At 40.4% G+C, this 20,725-nt stretch overlaps 1 protein-coding gene across 7 annotated transcripts in view; it reads left to right on the top strand.

Annotated features, from left to right (window-relative positions):
• sash1a (SAM and SH3 domain containing 1a) overlaps positions 1–20,725 on the top strand; it is a 160,196-nt gene that overhangs the window by 89,855 nt on the left and 49,616 nt on the right. Inside the window, exon 1 of one of the 7 annotated variants that reach the window (XM_025899210.1) lies at positions 76–223. The exons of the other annotated variants lie outside the window; for them this stretch is intronic. The gene's annotated coding sequence lies outside the window, so the exon portion shown is untranslated. Of the gene's footprint in view, positions 1–75; positions 224–20,725 lie in introns of those variants that run through there. 7 annotated transcript variants of the gene reach the window in all.

Genomic DNA, 20,725 nt, shown 5'->3' with positions numbered 1-20,725 from the left:
TATAGCTAACCCTCCCTCTTTTCCCCTCCTCTCCACGTCCCATGTGAGCAGCAGCCCGATGACTGGACCTCTGTGTGTCTCCACTCTGCTTACGCTTTGCTGTGCTCTGGCAGACATGCATTGTTCTCCACTGTACACTACTTGTTGCTCCCATTCTTAAAGAGTTAGTCTGTGTTAGCTCGGCAGAAAGAGTGGGAGGAAAATACTCAGCGACAGCCTCGCGGTGAGTACTGACATTTTAATTTTTTAGAGAGGAATATTCTTGTCTCATTCATTTGTGGTGCATGTCAAAAGGTTTTCAGTAGCATAACAAGTTTTTCTGAGGGATATCTTCAGTGGAAGATTCATTAGTTTTTTTTCATTGAGTAAGTTGGTGAAAGACATGCTCTGGTAGTGAGAGCCCTTTTAGCTTGCCTCTTGTTTCTTTTGCTGACTCACTCTATTAACTTATTTCATATGGCTCCGTGGTGTGTGGGTGTGTGTTGTGTGCATGTGTTTGCCATTGTGTACAGTTTCTTGAGGTATTCTGTACAGATGCACGTGTGTATGTCATTTAAATGCAATTATCAGCCCCTGGTCCTACCTGATGGTGTAAATGTGAGAATTTAACAAAGATGGAGGGAGCAAAACATAGCGGGGGATGCTGGCATACAGCTGTTACTCACTGTTTGCTTCGCTCTCTCAGGTCTGTATTGATTTCCTCCTCTCTCCCCACTAAACGAGAACAATAGCTTCATGCCTGGCCAAGACCCCCCAGTAAATAACTCAGCTAAATATCTACAGCAAATCTCCAGCAAGATGTTGTTCATTGATTGCTTTGTCATCAGATGTGCACACACAAACACACATACGTACGGAGGAAAAATACACAAACGCACAATCGGGCCTTGTCGTCTAGAGGGACTTCATTGTTTGGTGTGCATAATTGTTTGTGTGTATGTGTCTGTAAAGGCCTTGTCCAAAAAGGTCTTGGACAATGAAGTCTGTCACCGGGGGATGTGGATTTCTCTCCCTCTCCTTCCCTCGCTCCCTTTGCTTTTCCTGTCCCAGTCTCCCTTCACATCTGGATCTCCAGCTGACAAGGAACAAGGGAGCGGATGGAGGGAGGAAAAAGGCATGGATTGGGGGGGAAAAAAAGAGAAGGTTAGAAATTGGAGGAAGGGGAGTGTATTTGAGCCAAAGTTCCCTCCATGCAGGAAGAGCAAACTTCACAATGTTATTGTGATTGTCTGATGTATGGGAGGAAGCACAAACACTGCATGCACACACACACACACACACAGTCCTTCACACGCAGGAGTTAAGTTCACATGCGTGCAAATACAGTAAATGAACAGGGGCAAATGTACACACATTTAAAATGCAATACACATTTAAAGGACTGTGAAGCCAGCGTTAAGCCGATTGAAGTGACACTCTCGCTGCGTCACTATTTAGGCTCAGAGAAAAGCTGGTGCCGGTGCTTGTTGGAGCGCTTTGGCCTTACCATGTGTCAAGTTTTTAATAGGAAATTTTGCACAAGGCTTTAGCTGTCAAAGCAAGTCCTTTTCCCTCTCGGTCTCTTTACTCTACTGCCTTCCAGCTCATTAGCCCATTGCTGGACTCTGATGAGACTCCTGAAGTTGAAGCCATAATGAAAAGCTCTACTTGAAATTAAATCAGTTTCCTGGATTGAAATTAGATATATATATTTTTTTCTTTCTGTCTGCCAGAAGAAGCCGTGCAGGCCAACTGTTGCAATGTTCTGCCAAAGCTGGTCAACCTTCACCTGTTTATCCATACCAGGGCAGACCCATGTGCCATGGCAACAGGTGCATGCTGATTATTAATATTAGGCAACAGGCGAGGCTGCGTGCATGCACGATGATTTAAAGGGGTAAACGTCCCCCTTACATCTGCTTTGGAGGTTTCTGTGCAGCACACATGATTGGGGGAGGTAAAGATTGGGGACATTGATAAAACACCAGCAGTTATTTCCTCCACAGCCTCCCAGGAATTGTTTGACTATGCAGTTTCTGCCATATGTGCATGTGTAATTCAGCCATCTCCCTCTGTCAGTGCAGCTGGTCTGCGTCTGCCTGTACCGCTACTTTTCATATTACTTATGGCCTTTAGTTAAGCCTGCATCATTGTGTGAAATATAGGCAAGAGGGATGATGTTACAGTGCAGGTGGCATGAGTAAGACTGAGGTCACTGCTGAATGGGTTTACAGTGTGAATAGCTTCTCTTTGTGACTTGACATCACTGTAAATACTATAATTTTAGGGTGTATGAGTTTTTGCTTTTCAGAGTAAGCGTGTTTTGATATATAAAACACTGCTGAGCAGCATAACAGTGATGGACTGGAAAAGTGGTCCTGTTTTGGCTTTGTAATCCGTATAGTTCTTATACTGTGGTAGTGGATGTCGACCAAGTGTGTATGTTTTACATCATGATGTCACTAAGCGGACTGAGGGCTACGGCCAATGATGTAGTGTCACTTGGCACAAGTGACACTACATCGCACTGTACTGTCTGTGTGCCAACCAACAATCAGGCTGGAGAAAAGTGAAATGTGTTGAGCTGCGTTAAAAAGCCCTGATTTGTTTTGGTCTGTGTAATAACATTCACTCAGCAGTGGTGTCAGTACATCGTGTACAACGATCTTTCTCATATTCATGGAACAAGACCAAAAAACCTGACTGATGTCAAAGAAATTGACAAAAAGGGACTAAATGGATAATGTTAAAGTCGGTGTGAATAAATACAAGGAGAAACCAAAGTACTGTAAGCTAACATAAAGGTTATTTGCATTATTTATGTTTTATCCAAATCAGCCAAATCTGGTTGAGCATTTCAATAGGTCTCAGATATTCAGACAGGTGGATGGGGGAAAGTAGGCTACATGGCAACCATCAAATAAGAGTATAACTTGAGTTTGGTTCTGCTCTTATCTTAGCTTATGTGCAATACATCACACTTTTCTGTGGCCTTACATGAGAGATTTGCCAGAGTAACTTCACTTTGGCAAATCTCTTATTAGTAGAGGAGGATATGTTTGCTATACACACGTGTGCGCACATGTGTAAAGTGCACATATTATTACTTGCATCTTGTGGCACTGTGTTGTAGTGTTTTATGTCTACAGTTAAATAATTATAAATAATTTTAGTAAAGTTTCCAGTTTACAAACAATACGCATGAACTTTGTGACTTTAGGCATTCCTCGCTGCAGCTGCTTGCAGAAAAGCACTCAATCCCTTGTTAGACATTCCTGAATTTATTTTTTGGATTTCATGCATTCTTTTTTTTTTTCTCCCCATGAATACAACTGTGGCAGGGTCTGATGACAGACCAATGGCTGCACACAGAGCTTCAGGGGTGATGTCCAAAGTAATCTGCTCCCTGACTGGTACTTGTGACTTCGATCAGAATGCCAGTCTTATATGTTCAAAGTGACACATGCATGTATGTTTAATATTATGCTTAGCAATAATAATTATGCTGCGTGCAAGAAAGGTAATAGAATTTAAACTAAACTCTGTTTTTCAGCTTAATTGTTTTTCAGAAGGTATACGAATGATGCTAATACTCTGTGTAGACTGAGTGGGCATTTATGTAGCACACCAAATGTCTTTATCGTTGCAAGTAATCTGCAATCTGCTAAAAAATCTCTTCATTTTACAGCCTAATTGCTTTTTGGTGTGCTTGCAGCTTTGCCACAATAGTTTATTCTGCAGTCTGTGAAGCAGAAGATTTGCAGGTAGATTCTTTTCCCCCCCATTTTTTTTTCAAAAATTCAATCAGTCGTTTCTTTTTTTTTTTTTTTTTTTTTTGTGCCAGTTTCGTCTTTCATCTGGAACAAGATATCTGTGCGGGCGTGCGTGCGTGCGTGCGTGCACGCACGCTTCTGTCTCAATGAGTCCTGGCAAATTCTAATTAAAATCTTACTAATAACCAACACTGAAGTCTTTGTTTTAGGCATACAATGAGTGAAGGAATCAGAAGTCACTGCATCGACCATCAGTTTTATTAGTTGTCACTTTGAATACATCTATAGTATATATTACTATCAAAAGAATTTGTGGGTATGCATGCACGTGGTAGGTGTATATACTCAGAGGGTCCTGCACGCTTGATTCTCTGTAGGTATTCTTCAAAGGGCTGTGCATTGCTGAGCTTATCCCTGAAGACTATTGCTATTCTTCCACCCTGTCATTTTTTCTTCGGTAGCTCTGGCTGCTGTAATTCTATGGTTCAGCAATTATTATGAAAGCTGGCTTTGAAAGCTCATTAAATCTATTTTGAAACAAGGTGGAGGCCAGGTATAAATCTCCTGCAAAAATCCAAGTTTTGAGCAGGTTACACATCATATTGAGATGAGAGGATTACAGCTATTATTGGTGAAAGAACATTCCCTGATTATAGCTCGCTCCTGTGTGTGGATACAAAGAGTTCTGATTACTGCTGGCACTGCCGCCTCACTTCCCAAGAGTCTAAGCATTGACTGGCACAGCAGGGGGTGCAGGAAAGGCGGCAGGCATACACACACACACACACACACACACACACACACACACACACACACACACACTTAGATGTACCAACACAAAGGCAAACATGCAGACACACATTAAACACATGTTAACATCATGTTTTAATGAAAAGCAGAGTCTTTTCTTGAAAAGAATTGCACAGCTATTTTCATAATGTGTATTTAATACAGATTTCACCTATAATAAACACACAGAACAGCTGCAGGCATTTGGATCAGAGCTAATATTGAAATATATTAAATGTATTTTTTTTTATGGATGATAGGCTTTTTTGCATGATTGTGTATAACACATCATTCGTCACTCAGTACACCATCAGAGTTTAATGGTCTTATTTAACAACAAGCGTTCACACACACACACATGCTTTTTCCTGTTTGTGTTGCCTGTGGCAACGGTTTGGCAAGGATCAGTGGTGATGTCAGCAGTGATGTACGAGTGTTGGAGTGCGAGGAATGACCTCAGCAGAGGGGAAGTCCCGGGAGACTCATATCAGCTGCAGCCAGTGTTCGCCTTCAGAACTTTCTCACACTACAGCTCTGCTAATAACCAAGGCCGACCCGACCCCCCCCCCAAAACCCCTCCTTCTGATCGTTCACAGGCATCACAAATCACCAGCATGCAACATGGCAAAGAGCTCTGACATGCACACAAGAAAGCCCTACTCCCAAAGCCAATGCTGAGAGTGCATAGAAGAGGAATAGGCAAATTAACTGTTACTGCCTAGTGGGGAAAAGCCATTCCTTTGACAATATTTTTTTTTCTCCAACATGTTTTGTTTTTCCTTTTACTGACTCCTTTTGTATCAGTTAGTTTTAAAGTCTTGTAGTGCAGTACGAAGCATGCAGTCTCTCTCCCCAGCTTCTCAAAAGTGAGAATTTTATCTCGGGAAGCAAGATAATCAGCAATTGAACTGATAGTTAAAATATGAACTGGCTTGAAATGAGTCACTTCCATATTTATATGCTTTATACATCCTAACACTGTAAAGCCAGACTAATATACAAGCTGGAAAATATTATTAGCAGATATATGTCCTCATATAATAAACTGTATGAACATATTTTGTTTGATCACAACTAAACTGCATTACTTGAAATGGTCTCATTACATAGTCTCACTCAGACTCTGTTGTTTACAATACTCTTAGGGCTGTTAGCACATGCAGCAGAGTATGTATCACAGCGAGCCAAAGGATGTCATGATGCTAAGATGCTAACTAGTTTGTGAAGTGCATTGCAGGAAAACTGGTAAACAATGATCACAGGCTTTAGCCTTCACAGTATATCTGTGACAGAGCATGTGTATAAATGGGTTCGTCTATCAGAAATATATTGGCCAATATATCAGTACTCCATTTTTTACTGCTTAAAATTTGTAAGTGGCATTGGTCATATTGCTAATGTGGTTTAAACACTGACAGTGTATTGGTTCTCTCACTGTACGGTATAAAAACACTTGAAAAAGGCTGGGAGTAAGCTTTGGAAATGTTGAGTTATTGAAGAGAGCAGTTTTCTTAGAGAAATCAGTCTTTCTCTTGTGCTCATCACTGCATTCTTCTTCAAGAGATTAATTTGAATGTGTGAAACTGATAAATGTTGTTTCCATTTATCTGGGATTTACTGCAAAATATCAAAAATTGCACAAGACTTTCTACTTGGCAACTTTGTTTTTGTGATTTAGTTTATTTACCGTTGGTAACAAGAAAAATATTCCAACTCAAATGTAACTTTTTTTTTTACATGTGAAGCAAACATTCTTTGCATGTGTATCAGATCCATGCATGATGGCTCTTGCTAAATTTGAGTGAATTTTGGTAGTACTAATGTGTAAAATAAATACCAGAGAGCATTATTTAGTTAATGCAATGCAGATTTTCCATTCATTTGTGAGAGTGTTTTTAAAAGATCAGTTTTGTGTGCTGTAATTTTCCTGTAAGTAAACCTAGTAGTTACACTGTTGTGGGCCGTTGTTGGCATACACATATTGTTATCGGATATTTAAACCCGTTACGTCCTCCTGCTTTTAAACACACCAGCTGCATCACTGCGGTGACATCTAGCATGCGAACACAGCTTGCGCCCTCCCTCCAGAGTGGTTTTCTGTCCAGATTGCTGAACTGCAGTCCAGGCTTTACTCTTGATTCAAGCAACAGTCAGTTCATAAATGAATGGTTGCCTCTTCCTAGGACAGCTGTGTTACCAGGCATGAATGGAAAAATGATCACAAGAGTACCAACCGCATTCGTGAACCGCATACTGTGTGTGTGTGTGTGTGTGTGTGTGTGTGTGTGTTTTCTAAGCCAAGTACACGGTGCCTGTGCTCATTTGCAAGCGCACGTGTGCTCATGAACCTGTTCGTGTGTGAATGAGTTGTGAACTATGAAACATCGAGGGATCAACTGCCACTAATGAATCAATGGGTGAATTATTTATGGTGTGTGCATTTGCCTTGATTGATGTCATTCGAAGGTGGGTGTGTAATGGCTGCTGGCTGGTAAATGCATAAAACAGTATGTTGAGTGTGTGGCGAGAACAGAGGAAAGTACAAATCAGTACAACCCAGTCTCCACAAAAAAATTAGGCGCTATTATTTTGAACTTATGATGTGCAGAAACTACAAATATCATGTACTTGCCCTGTATGCTGTCAAAACAGCCTACCCTTTGGGGTATGGGGCCTTTTGTGGGATCTGGCATAGGACGCTGGCACCGGATGCCTTGGGTCCTGTGGGTTCCGGGTGGGGCCTCTATGGACAGGGCTTGGCCCAACACATCATGCAGATGCCAGTTTAGATTCACATCTACAGTCAGCATCTACATGTTTAGTCCAGGTCAGTGCTTTAGGGGACATGTACTGACCTGGTGCTGTAGAGAGAGCATATTTCTCCTATATTGGCTTCTCTTCATTGGCTCCCTGTTAAATCCAGAATCAAATTTAAAATCCTGCTACTCACATACAAGGTCTTAAATAATCAGGCCCAATCTTATCTTAATGACCTTATAGTGCCATATCACCCCATTAGAGCTCTTCGCTCTCAGACAGTGAGCTTATTTGTGGTTTCTAGAGTATTTAATAGTAGAATGGGAGGTAGAGCCTTCAGTTTTGCACCCCCCCCCACCTCGGGTTCTTCCACTTGAGGTTCCTGTTAAAAGGGAGTTTTTCCTTCCTGCTATCGCCAAAGCGTGTGCTCACAGGGGGTCATATGATTGTTGGAGTTTTCTCTGTTTTCGTTGTATTATTATTACCCTATTATGTAGGTTCTTTACCTTACAATATAAAGCGCCTTAAGGCAACTGTTGTTGTGATTTGGCCCTGTATAAATAAAATTGAATTGAACTGAACATGTGAAAATAATAGGCACTTGAATGCCAGAGCCCAGGCTTTCCCAGGAGAACATGGAATATATTGAGATGTTATTCAGTTCTCAGTGGTTTATTCTCATGGCTAATTGTATGGCTCAACGTAACTTGACCTAGAAATTCTAAAACATTATCAGTGCTTTGCCCCAGGGGGAGCTGTTGCTCCAGCTGTGTGTTGTCCTACCCTGGCCCTTCCTACCCCCTAGACCCATGAAACATCCTCTTTTAACCTCCCCATTTTGTTCTATCCACTTCTCAATCATTGTTTTCTGTTTACGTTCCTATTTAAATCGTTTGCTCTCATCATGGTTTACCAAAAACTTCCCTATTTTCAAGTCACGGACAAAGGCAAACTTTTCCCCACCTTTCTCTTTGCCATTACATCATAGCCCAAACCGAGGCCACAGCTGTAAACATGTTTCCACCACATGTCCATGGGTTTCTAATGCCAGTCATTTGCGTGCATAAACAGACTGAATCAGACGTCTAGCTGAGGTTATGACTGAGCTAAACGTTGGAGAAAATCGAAGCAGACTTTGTTCCAGCTCCAGTTAAAGTAAAGTGCAGTGTTGGGCACTTCTGATTTTATCCTTGGAGATCTTTTCCTTCTTTTCCTGTTTCAGTGAGTAAATGTGTTCCTTTAGATATTTAACACCCATATAGTGTAAGTACCATGCATGCTTAAATTGTTTATCTCAGTAACTAAGGTAAATGTTTTGTCACCAGGTACATATGTATGTTGTGGATTTGCTTTTATATTTTTTGGTGCCTTCTTAAATTGGTAATTAGTGGAAAAACCTTGCATTTCATTGTACTTATATTTTGTATCATAATAAATGAAATGTATTTAGTAGGTTGTTTGCTGTGTTATACATTCTACCCCATATTTACTGAATTTCAAACACAACATATCAAATGCTAAATAAAATAAGTATGTGCTCATTTTAAATTTGATGCCCCACATTTTCAAGTTAGAAAAGGTTTACGTTTCTCTGCGTGTGTTTTATCTCCCAGTCTTTTATGAAACCAACTGTGTAATTACAATTTTAAACTAGTTGAAATAATAATATCTGTACAATAGTGCGTAAACAGGAGAGGGACCATCCAGCTTGTACAGCATCTGTGATGACTTGGAGGTGCATTCATACACATGGCATGAGTGACTTGCCCATCTGTGAAGGCACCATTAATGCAGTAGGATGTATGCAGGTTTTGCTGCCATTCACGTGAAATATATTTCACAGACTGAAACACACAGCAATTAAGTCCAAAATAAGAAGGTTTTGTGACCTAAAATGTTAAGTTATGCTCTTTTTTTGTTTGTTTTTTCAGACAACACATAGATGTATATGTGTAAATGTGACTCCATAAAGCGATATAAATTGTCAGAGGACGGTGGTAGGAATCACATGCAACTAAGCAGGAAATCAAAGGAGGTAAATTAGCTGTGGTCAAGGCTCTTGATGTCAGAAGTGCTTAATGTGCTCTGACCAATCCACATGCAGTACATGTTTTCAGACCACAGTTGAATCTAGAGAGCAGAGAGGAATACAAGAGTCAGTCGGCAATTTACTCTGTGGTACCTGGAGAACAGAGATACCTCAACATGGCTCATTTATTTCTAATTATAGTGACATGTGAATTACCTGAATGAAGTTTGTATTTATTTATCTGTGGTCACAGGACAAAATGAGCCAGATGACAAATTAAAGGAAAAAAACAACATAAGTTTTTAAGCCATCATCTTTTCTTTCTTTTTTTTTTTTCTTTTGCTCACGTCAGGTCTGTGCTTTATAGACCATGTGTGCTTGTGTTTTGAGGGGGGGGGTTGTCCTCTGAGATCATCTGGATCAGATCATCTTGCAGCTGTCCCTCAACATATTCCAGGCTTTGACATGAAGAGGAAAAATTGTGTGTATAAGGAAAGCAAGGGAGAGAAAATAATTAAAACTGAGGTGTCATTGTTTGAGCATATGTGCTCACATGTGTGTGCCTATGGGTTAGGATTTGGTAACGATATTTCATGTCATTTGCCTCTTGGTGTGTCCATTTTTATATCGAACTGCTTCTAGGTTTATACAACTGATCAAAAACAGAGTGGTATGAAGTTTTGTTTTGGTATGGTATTGTATGGTTGGTGTGTTGTTTGTTTTGTTTAAATGTTCTAGAAACTGGCAACACGGTGCAAGAAATAAAATTCAGTATAATCAAAGAGTGGTCTCGGCTAAATGCCAGGTAAGCGCCACAGGGTATGGATCTCTTTTTAGCCAGCATGGGCTCAGCACCAAACCCTGCGGCACAAAATGTCTTTGCCAACTCAGGCCTCCTGTGAGCGCATGTATGTGTGTGTTTGGATGTCCCCCGGGGATCTCATCCCTCTGACCATCAGTGCCTTGCCAGATTCTTTATCTTGCTTCTATATATTTTGAAACCTACTAGATCGACCACGGTTTCTTTTTTCTTCTTTTTTTTCTTTTTCCCACAAATATGGGCCAAGTTTGATCACGGCACCTTTACAGGAAACATTTTCTTTTGGCGATAATAAAAATAGTGAAAATATTATTAATCACAAAACCACTTAAAAACTAATAGCTGTCCCATTTTTAGATTGCCTGCGTTTCTTTTTATAGCATCTTTTACTTATCAGTAAGGAAACCTACTATCTATTCAAAAGTAGCAACTATTATTAGTAACATGTCTTTACTCAAGGCAAATCAATCTGTAGCCAAACCTCTACTTTTACCAACATGAATTTTATCTCCATGGGGTTCTTAACCTTTATCCTGCTTCTGGTCCCGCTGAGTTTTGTTGGCTTCAGAGAAGATTCACTCTTCCAGAAGGGAGAGTGGGCAAAGGAGCCGGCCTTTTACTGGTGCATTGGCTGGCCTCTAACCCAGACAGGAAGGACAACCATTTAAGCCACAAAGCTAATGACCACCGACTGTTCCATTTGTTTCATTTATTACCGTGGATGTGGGGTTGTTTGTTCTTGTTGTATGTGTTTGTAAGTTGGCAGGTTGCACGCTGATTAGATCTGCAGGGACGTGGATAACGGAGAGTGGCGAAGGAATTGAGTCAGTTAGATTTAGAAAGGTGTGTTAATTAGGTCTGAGTGACCGTCTGGGCCAGAGATTTCAGAGAGGACTCCCCACCAGCCCATAATGAGGTCTCGTCAGGTCGAAACGAGCATCAACACAGGGTTTGCCAAACATCGGGCCATCACTATGGTAACCTAAGTCACTTTACCAGCTCAGAGGTTTTGTTTCAATGAGGCAGCTACAGAACAAAAATGTAGTTAAAAAAATTCTGATAGGCAGCAAAGGTGACTGTTTTGTTTTTCAAATCATTGATTGTAGTGATTTCTGGAACAATTATGGTTATAGACGGGATTATAAACAGTACTTACATATTTATGATAAAATATTTAAACATTTTGCCAGTTTCAATATTTTATTTGAGAAATTATTTTTGACATCATAACATTTAGGACATTTTGCAAGTTTTAGAAGCTTTGTTTTGGCAGATGGGAAAAGGGGATTTTGAAAAGAACTAATTCCTGAAGCCATGCATCTCTATGCGCTATACACAAAGGTGAGAAGGTGGCTCGGATATTGGCATGTTTGTTGGCAAGGCGAAAATGTAGGGGTGAAATTGAGATTTGTCAATTTTTCCTAAAGATTTTTGTAGAGGCCCCGTTTTTAATTGGGAGTATTTGGCAATGGATTTCAAAAAAGTACTATAGGTATCTGTATGTTTCTATAACAAAAACTTATTTATGATATCAGCACTTGTATAGAGGCATCCTTAATGTTACATCGAGTGAAGTACATTCATATTCTTTGAAAAATGGTTAAAAACACACACATCGCTTTACAGTTTTCAAACTAAAGGCCTAAAGGCTTGACTGAACAGAAGCAGATTACTGAGAACAGGAAAACTCTGTCTGTGAGCATTGAAAGTACTTGCTTGACAGCACAATCCACAAGTTTGACCAGTGCTTTGTACATCACCATGTGAACCCCTTTAAGTCATTGGGAAAATATACATGTTTTGTTTTGTGTTTTTTGTGGCTCAATGCTGCCACTGGGTTCATATTTTGTCGGTGTAAGCAGGATCCTCTGGGCCGAAATAGGGGGAAATTCCTGTGAAAGTGGAGGGCTGCAGTGGTTGAGCTGAGTTTGCATTATGTTTGTGTGTTGTGTGGTTGAGTTTTGAGTAGACAGCCAGACAGACAGAGACGGATTGAAACTGCTACATGTACTCTCAGACAAAGAGAAGTCTTTTTTTTTCTTTTTTTAAACAGTGGCATAGTGATTATCCTGCTTGACAATCAACTATGCCATTTTTTAAGAAAAAGTAATTATGTTGCTCAAGTATCTGTATCGGTTTAATTGCGATTACTGAAGTAAACATCAAAGTGCATCTACACAAAAATTAAATTCTGTTTATGTCAGCCGTTAAGTCTCTTTATTTGAGATACTGGTTGCTTGAAACACATGCATGTGCAAGCATAAAACTCGATGTCCCACCAGGATGCATGAGAAAATATAAATGGACAGTGGAAAGACGAATGACAAGTAGGACTAAGAAAATATTGGAAAGGAAATGTGAAAGCGCTGTGGTGAAGTATAGACTGCTAACCGAACTAGCCGCTGGTGTCAGTGGGGATGTCTTATGTAATGTGCTCTAACCAATCCGCATACTGTACATGCTGTCAGACCACAGTTAAATGTGGAAAGCAAAGTGAGGTGTACAGAATTACACATTTACTCTGAAGAACAGCGGCCACGGTTTATAACTTTTCACACTAGTAGATTATTAGTTTGTGGTCACTTAACGAAACATCGAAATTAATGGAAAAACCACCACAAAGTCTCTTTAAGGTGTTGAGCCACAATGCGACAACGGCTTCAGTGGTCGTGGAACCGACTCTCCAAATTTCGGAAACTCTTACTGGAGGGATAAAATCCATTCTTTCAAAACATATCCCCTCATTTGGTGTTTTGATGATGGTAGCGGAGAGCACCGTCCAAATCTCCCGAAGGTGTTCAGTATCCATGGAGACCAGGGGGCTGCAAAAGCCACAGCATCTGATTCACATCACTTTCATTTGACAAAACTATTGACTTACTCCTTGAGCTCTATGAATGTGGACATTGTATCTTGGAAGAGAAGCTTTCCTTGGATCCTTTCGTTTAAGGGGACAAATGGATCCAAAATACCGGCAAAAGCCCCGCTTAACTTAACAGAGCCAATGGACTGTGGGCTTAATTTGTAACCCATCTGTAAATTAATCTATTATTAAATAGTAGTTTTGTTCTCCTTTTCTGAGATTTAGCAAGATCTTAGCAGATCTTATTAGCAAGAAGAATCTAAAAATGTAATTCTATGTAGTTTATTGATTGGAGGCCCCACCAGAGAATTTGTGATTTAACACTGAGAAATAAATGTGGTAATAAAGTGTTTATAGTTGAATTATTCAGTTTGAAAATTGAAAACATAAGAAAATGAATCAGATTGAGAGCGAAGCAGTTCTTCAACAGAGGTTTAAAATCCCATTATCTCTGTTTAAATAGAGAAAGGTTTTGTCACACAAGCAAGGGAACAAAAAAAAATTATTTTATTTTTTCCATTTTTTTACTCCTGAAATTGAATAATAGTTTTGGGAAAATATTCAACTGTGGTACTGGTCGAGTGCATACCAGTATCTTTACCAGTAAGACTTTAAGAGCGCAGAGCATTAGGGCACATGTTTGTGTTGAAAAGCACTCTGCGCTGAGGTTTTGATATCCATCCACCAGTGCGAGTCAGCATGTATTTCAACATGGCTGTTTATTTTCCTTTAATGTGCAAATGGCCAAATATGTGTGACAGATCGTGTGCTGCGGGTTGTGTGCGTGTGAGATATATGATGGCTGCGTGAATGCTGACAGTAATTACAGAAGGGTGTACCACAGCAGCCTGGAGCTGGCTGACTAACAAGTTATTATAACATCTAATACATAACCAAATGTCAGCCATCTCTGTTTGCTGCTTGCAAAGTGATATAAATCTACAGGGATAGTGAAGGAAGCTGTAAATGCTCGTGATGCATAGCTAACTGAAAAGATGATAAATTTGGGCTTGAGGTATTTTAGATTTGATTTGCAGATTGCATGCTGCTTCTTATTTTGACAGTTAGTGCGCTGTGTCTGTACTGTGTGTGTGTGTGTGTGCGTGCCAGGGATAATGTGGCATCTCTAGAACAGGAATTCTTCTCCACGCCATACACATAAGAGCGCTGTCTCTCTGTGCTCTTGAGGACCTGAATGTTCTGTCTTCTAGTTTCCACTAACAGGCCTTTTTCACATCAGCTGCTTTGCCATGAAATACTCACTAAACACAAGAATTACCAGTCACATTAATGAAGGCTCACACCTAAATGGACCTGAACCTTCATTTGTAACTCCCATGTTTACCTCCTATTCCATGTCAGAGGGGTTGCTGTGAAAAAGGTCCGTGAAATGGGCTCTCTAAATAATAACACCTAGTTTTTACAGCCCAGATTCTAAAGAAGAATCTATTTCACTGCAGGCAGTGCTCAGAAATTGAATATTTGTTCTTTTTGTGGTGTTTAAATTCTCTCTAACATGAGATGCAACAACAGGTGAGAGTACTTGGGCAGAGAAACACAGCAGAGACAGACCCATGAAATCTTTATTGAGCCCCACTGGCTACTGTCTTGTTAGCATTTGGATTTGTATAGTAAAGGAAAAGCTACGTTATCGTTTCCCCTCTCTGGGTGCGTAAGCTTCAGTGTGCATGCCTCTGCTCCTCAGTGTGTATTTGAGTCCCATAAACCTGAAGCGAGTACTATAAAACTGATCTTTGGATGAAACTGCAGGGGATAATTATGCACCGTGTTCACAGCACACATGGTCATTAATAACATCGGGGGCCAAGCCTATTTTTACTGTATCTAGCTTTGAGGCTAACATATGGCAGCCTGGCTGATTTGACATAAAAAGATGTGCAAGAGTATTTAACAGTCCAGTGTCTTGCATGGAGGAGAGGGCGAGGAGGGCATGTGCACTGTGGCTTGTAAGCATATAAGACAACAGCAGGGGGACCCACTATGTCCCATATTCACTCTCACATAAAGGCACGTGGAAGAATAGGAGGGTGAAAGGGGTTTTTTTTTGTTGTTGTTTTTGTTTTTAAGGTTTAATACATCTAATAAATGTGAGGAATTAAATTTTAAAAAATCATGTTAAAATATTTATATTTAAGGAAACATGTCCTTTTTATTTTTGCCTCAATTCATTATACACATTATAGATGTTAAAGTAGTCGCTGCCTACATAACAGTTAACAAGCATCCATGTAGACAGTGAATAACACCCTGTGGCTGTACTCATATCAGTTCAGTATGATTTATTATAAAACTGGACTGATGAAAATATTTGCTGAAAAGGTTTATTCTTAAACAGCTTCCTAGAATATATTCTCAAGTTATTTAATTTTAATCATTTGTGTACATGTATACATTTGCATAGAGGTATGTCAGCACAAGTATAATTTCTTTTGTGGGACTTTATGTGGTCAGTTCTGGATTTCTCCCATTCTCTAAAACTAGCCTGTCGCAGTGCATCTAGTGCAGACCCCCAGTACACAGAGTGAGATGACTCACTGGACATTAGCAGTCAGCCTGGCAGTGCCACCCTGACACCGACACAGCTGCCGGCCGAGCTTCATGACCTCCATCTCTAGTGAGACCAGCACGTCGCCTCCACCTGCACCCGTGGACTCAAACAAGCTACCTTACTTTTTTTCCAGCACTTCTGCGGACACCATTTTGACACAGATGCAGCACAGTCTTCTTCGATGGCCTTTAGTCTTTCCCGCATACAGAAATCCAAATTATCACTAAACTCACGCACGCTAAACACCGGCTGCTCTGTGCTGCTCGTACCTTTTGAGATTCGCTTACATCGAAAACAACATCTGTCCTTTCAGTCGTGCCTGATTAAAAGGCGCTGGAATCTCAGTACGCACAGTCACACACACACACGCACGCACAATGGCGTAACTTAATCAGCTACCACATGGCCACAGAGGCTTGCACTGCATGGAGAATGTGGGAATCCGGGGCTTAGCGGAAATATGCTTTGTTTTTATATTACACAAAGCACAATAAATTGCATTACTGAAAGCATGGATGAAGACTTGCGAATGCTACTCGCATATGCATGCGGCCATCGGAGATATTATTTATTGTGTAGACATTTTCAGTGGTATGCATGCTTAAGTGTCGGCCAACAAATACAAGAGTCTTACAGCTTAATTCCCTTAAATGAAACATGAAGAGTGGGCAAAATGAGCACCAAGAGCGATTCCAAGGAAAATGCTTTCTTTTTTTCTTTTTTATCAACAGTGTTAGAAGGTCATGTTGTAACACTGAGAACTTCCTGCTTCATTCCAGACTTTTTCTTCTTTCTACATCTCAGTGACACAAACTTTCTCCTTTTCCCTGAATTCCTGCATCTCATTAAAGCACATATTATCCAGTAGGAACTGTGTGCACAGATTTGGGATTTTTTTGACAGCACCCCCTATCCAGACTGTTTTTACTGACATACCAGACACTCTATGAGCTTTCTGAGAAGTTTTTTTTTCCCAGTGTGCACAATGCTATGCACAGCTGGTTATCACATGCGCCTCATACCCCAGGCAGACCATCTACTTTTTTTTTCTATATCTGTTTGTTGTTGTTCTCAGTATTCTCCCTGTTGCCCATGCATATCACTCGGTGTGCTTATTTCACACACTCTCAGCTGTCATCCTCTTCCTTTCTGCTTTCTGTCTCACTCTAGCCCAGAGGTAATTCCTGTGTTGATATTTGAAGCTAACATTTTCTCAGCTTTCAAAAGACTCCAGTGTTATGGTTGACCACCCTATGAAAAGTAATACCTAGAACACATAAATAGCAAGTGGCAGGCGATCATTATTACTCCCTCAAAGCATTGTTTTCAGACCAGAGTGTTGATTTAATTTAATGAGTTAGCTTAGCTGAGGGAGGGGACCAAGGAAACAGTAATTAGTTGTCATGCTAATTGGGTCTGTGTGGGAGTTATCGCATGGCTGCATGATAACTCTCACACGCATGTGAAGCACACTGGGGCTGGCCTGCCTCTCTGTTCATCTCATGCACACAGATTATTTTTTTTGTACAAGAAATGCACATAAGCATGCATGTATATGCACACACACACACCGATAAATAGGAAAGGCAAACGTTCACAAACTCAACAGCTCGCAGAAAATGCCAAGGGACTGTCAGGCCTTTGACCCATCGACTAAGACGAATTAATGATGCGAAAATCTTGATCCCAATTATTTATCAAGAGAAAGCAGCCTGAGAGCTAAGGGATAAGGGTTCAAGACTTTGAATCCAATTAGCTTTGGGTGTAAACTTAAATACGTTAACTTGAACAAAGGAGGAAAATATAGCGATGCGGGGTGAGAAGAGGTGATGATGAGTCATGTCATGCTCGTATAGCAGGACTGGATGTCATCCTGTCGGCTCCACTAATTGCTTTATGAACAGCTGATTTCTATGCATTTCCAGTCTGTTTTAGAAGGGCAAAACTAACAAAATGTCACCAGACTTTTACTGATTTGTACCTTCAATCCTGAAAAAAAGAAAAGCTGTGAACAGAATAGACATGTAATTATTATTTTGTCATCTGTGGCATCCCTCAAGTATGGTGGCCTTAATGTCTGTCCACCATGTTTATGAACATCTGTCCCCACCCTGCCAGTGGGGTTTGTGACTCCCTGTGGAGCTATTTTTAAAGCCCCGAGGTCTGGTGACCTCCAGGAAGGGTCACACTCACTATCAGCGGAGGTCCAGCCCTGCTTTGCTTTAACATGATATGCATTCTTTTTTTGTCTATCTTCATTCCTTCCTTAGAGCTGCCGTCTCCATCCCTTATTCCTCTCTTCATCACTGCACTGTGGAATCCTAACAACTCGGTGTTGAAAATGAAAAAGCGACGACCTATCTTAACCTCGACTTTTCAGCAGTTCGGTACTTATTACAGTTACGTACTTTCAGCCGAGTCGCAGTGATTCCTCTCATCTCCTGTGAGTTAGTTTAGACATGCTGTCTGTTTTTCACCATGGCAAATGAAAACTTTTGTATACGAGTCTCTCAATTCATGCCTGTATTGATAGCTGCAGGAGACATGATTCTCTTTCCAGAAAGTGGAACTTTTTTAGCCTGTCATAAAGTATTAGTCCCATTCTCATCATAATGTCCAGTTCTAACGCCTAATCACGCTTTAGTTGAGGGTAATTTGGGGCAGTTTATAGAGTACAAAGCAAGAATATGGGTGTTTCTTATTAGGAAAGTAAACATTTTAGGGCGTGTTTTAGTTGTCAGACTATTAGCCCTGAACAGCTTCTGCTAATAAGCAAACAATCAGCAAATAATCTCACACACATGCAGAACTGAGTTTCAGGATACCTAATGTAAATTCTTCCACTCTCTCCATGTCCTCCTAGTGACGGTGCAATTTTCTGACTGTCCCACAATTCACTAGGATCAGAAAATAATATTAAAATTAGGTTTAATAAGACATCAAAATGATTATTACTGAGAATAAAAACGTGGGAAAAGATGAAAGAAGGCAGATGAAAGACGGGGAAGATGTCGACATAAGTACAACAATTGACAGCGATCAATCACAGTCAAGCCCCAAGGCTTTCAAGAGGTCTGTTCAAAGTATGCTATCTGAGCAATTTATGCTCATGACATCACCCTTTTCCTGACGGAGCTCTCTATATATTTTGAGAACCATCAAATACATTCTTCCATTCCTCTCAACAGATTTCCACCATGAATTGCTTGCAGGTGTATCCTCTGCATGTTCATATGCTACGCATTTTATCCTCATTTCTGACCAAATGTTCACTCTGAATCTTTTCCAAAGAGCCGGTCGAGAGAGAAAAGACTGTTAACATGTGCAATTAGCATCTGCGAAGCGAGTTTTATTTCCTCTTGTCTGGCAACATGACACCTTGAATAGTGGTTAGTGTGAAAAGAGTAAAACTCGGCAGCTACACACAGAGACAACACACCAGCAGTGTTTGATAAGTCAACAGACGCTCTCCTCTCATTAATAGTTTGACCCCTCTGTTTGCAGCAACTCTAGGTGGGGGTCACACTTTCTTGTCTTTGAGTAAAGGGAGTTCCAGCATGTGTTTGTACATACTGAGCGATATGTGTGCTTGTGTGTCTGTGTGTTTAAGGGCACGACTCCAAAGAGCTCAATCCAAGTGAAAATAATAGGGAAATCGGGGTGGTGCTCTGAAATCACACCTACAAATCAAACATGGTTAGCATTCTGTAGCAACAAAGGAGAGCTGATGAGCAGAGCAATGACGCAATGCCATTATAAACACTAGTAGTCCTGCCACTTGCTGCTGCTGCTGCTGCTGCCACTCCAAGGTTACAGTCAGTAGTGCAGACCCCCGCACTTTCAGCATGTCGTCCAACAAAGCTGCTATTGTGTGAACGTGTGTTCTGTGTGTTTAGACTGTAAGCAGGACACTGTTGAGCAGCTGCCACTCATCCAAAGCCAGGCAAAGCCATTGCTCACCGACACAAATTTAAAACCGCGATATTGTATATAAAGGAATTAACAGTCCCAGAAGAGCAGCAAAATCAAATTATTTTTTTTTTAGCTACACAAACAGTGCTGTGTTGTGGAGTCCAACATTTTAGTCTAGACTGAAATCATTTCACAGATTACTTTTTAATCTTGTGTAACAGACCTTTAGTCTTAATCCTGTGGACTTGAATGGACTCTACTTATATACAACTTTTCTACTCAGTTTGAGCACCAAAAGTGCTTTCTTATCACAAGCCTCATTCACCCTTTCACACAAACATTCATACAGTTACTTTTTTCCATGCCTAAGCTCTTTGCCGAACACTCACACACCAACTCTGATGGATATATCACGGACAACTTGTGGTTTAGTATCTAGTCCAAGGATACTTCAACATGCAGGCTATCTGAGCCAGGAATTGAACCACCAACCTTCCAGTTAGTAGATGACCTGCTTATCAACATCTTGACATCCTCTTTTTTTTTGTATCTGCTGCTTTTATTCACTTTCAAGGACCACAGTCTCAACTGTTTTTTGATAATGAATATGATGATTAGAAGAAGACACTGCAGTTTGGGGAAGGCCTTACTGATATGTAATAAACAGCTTATAAACAAAGTAAAATCTGGGAGCCTTTTGCACTTTGCATAATTGACAGCAGTTCTGGAAGCAAAACTGCAGCTTTATGGATTATTGTGTAACTGTTTTCATGGTTGCACAAAAGATTGTGGGGTTGACAAATTTTCTGTCTGCTTTCTCATCTTTGGTTATGCTGCTTTTGAATAAATTTGTCCTGGTGTGGCAGAGTTATGTGGTAAACAGCAGCTAAGGCAGCATTTTATGCTGACTTGAAACTACAGGGATTGGAGCTTATTGTGAACTGAAATTTTCAATCTTACTCTCTTAATTTTTGTTATTTCTGGCAGCTGTAGCTGCTCATAGAAAATGAGCTCTTGACAACAACAGGGAGAGCCAGAGTGTTTCAGGACTTCATTACAAAAGAGAAGCCTGCCTGCTGGTAGAGCATAACAAACAGCTGATCAGACAGGGTAGCTGTGCAATTTCATGCTTATGCATAAAGTATCTTTCTCCCACTTTTATTCAAATGGCATCTGCAGCACAAAAAAAGAAAAAAATCACATAGCTGTTGGACTATATGTAAATCAAATTAGA

Source organism: Oreochromis niloticus, linkage group LG15, assembly GCF_001858045.2.
Source record: "Oreochromis niloticus isolate F11D_XX linkage group LG15, O_niloticus_UMD_NMBU, whole genome shotgun sequence".
NCBI classification, from domain to species: Eukaryota; Metazoa; Chordata; class Actinopteri; order Cichliformes; family Cichlidae; genus Oreochromis; species Oreochromis niloticus.
This window is presented reverse-complemented; position numbering and strand designations above follow the sequence as displayed.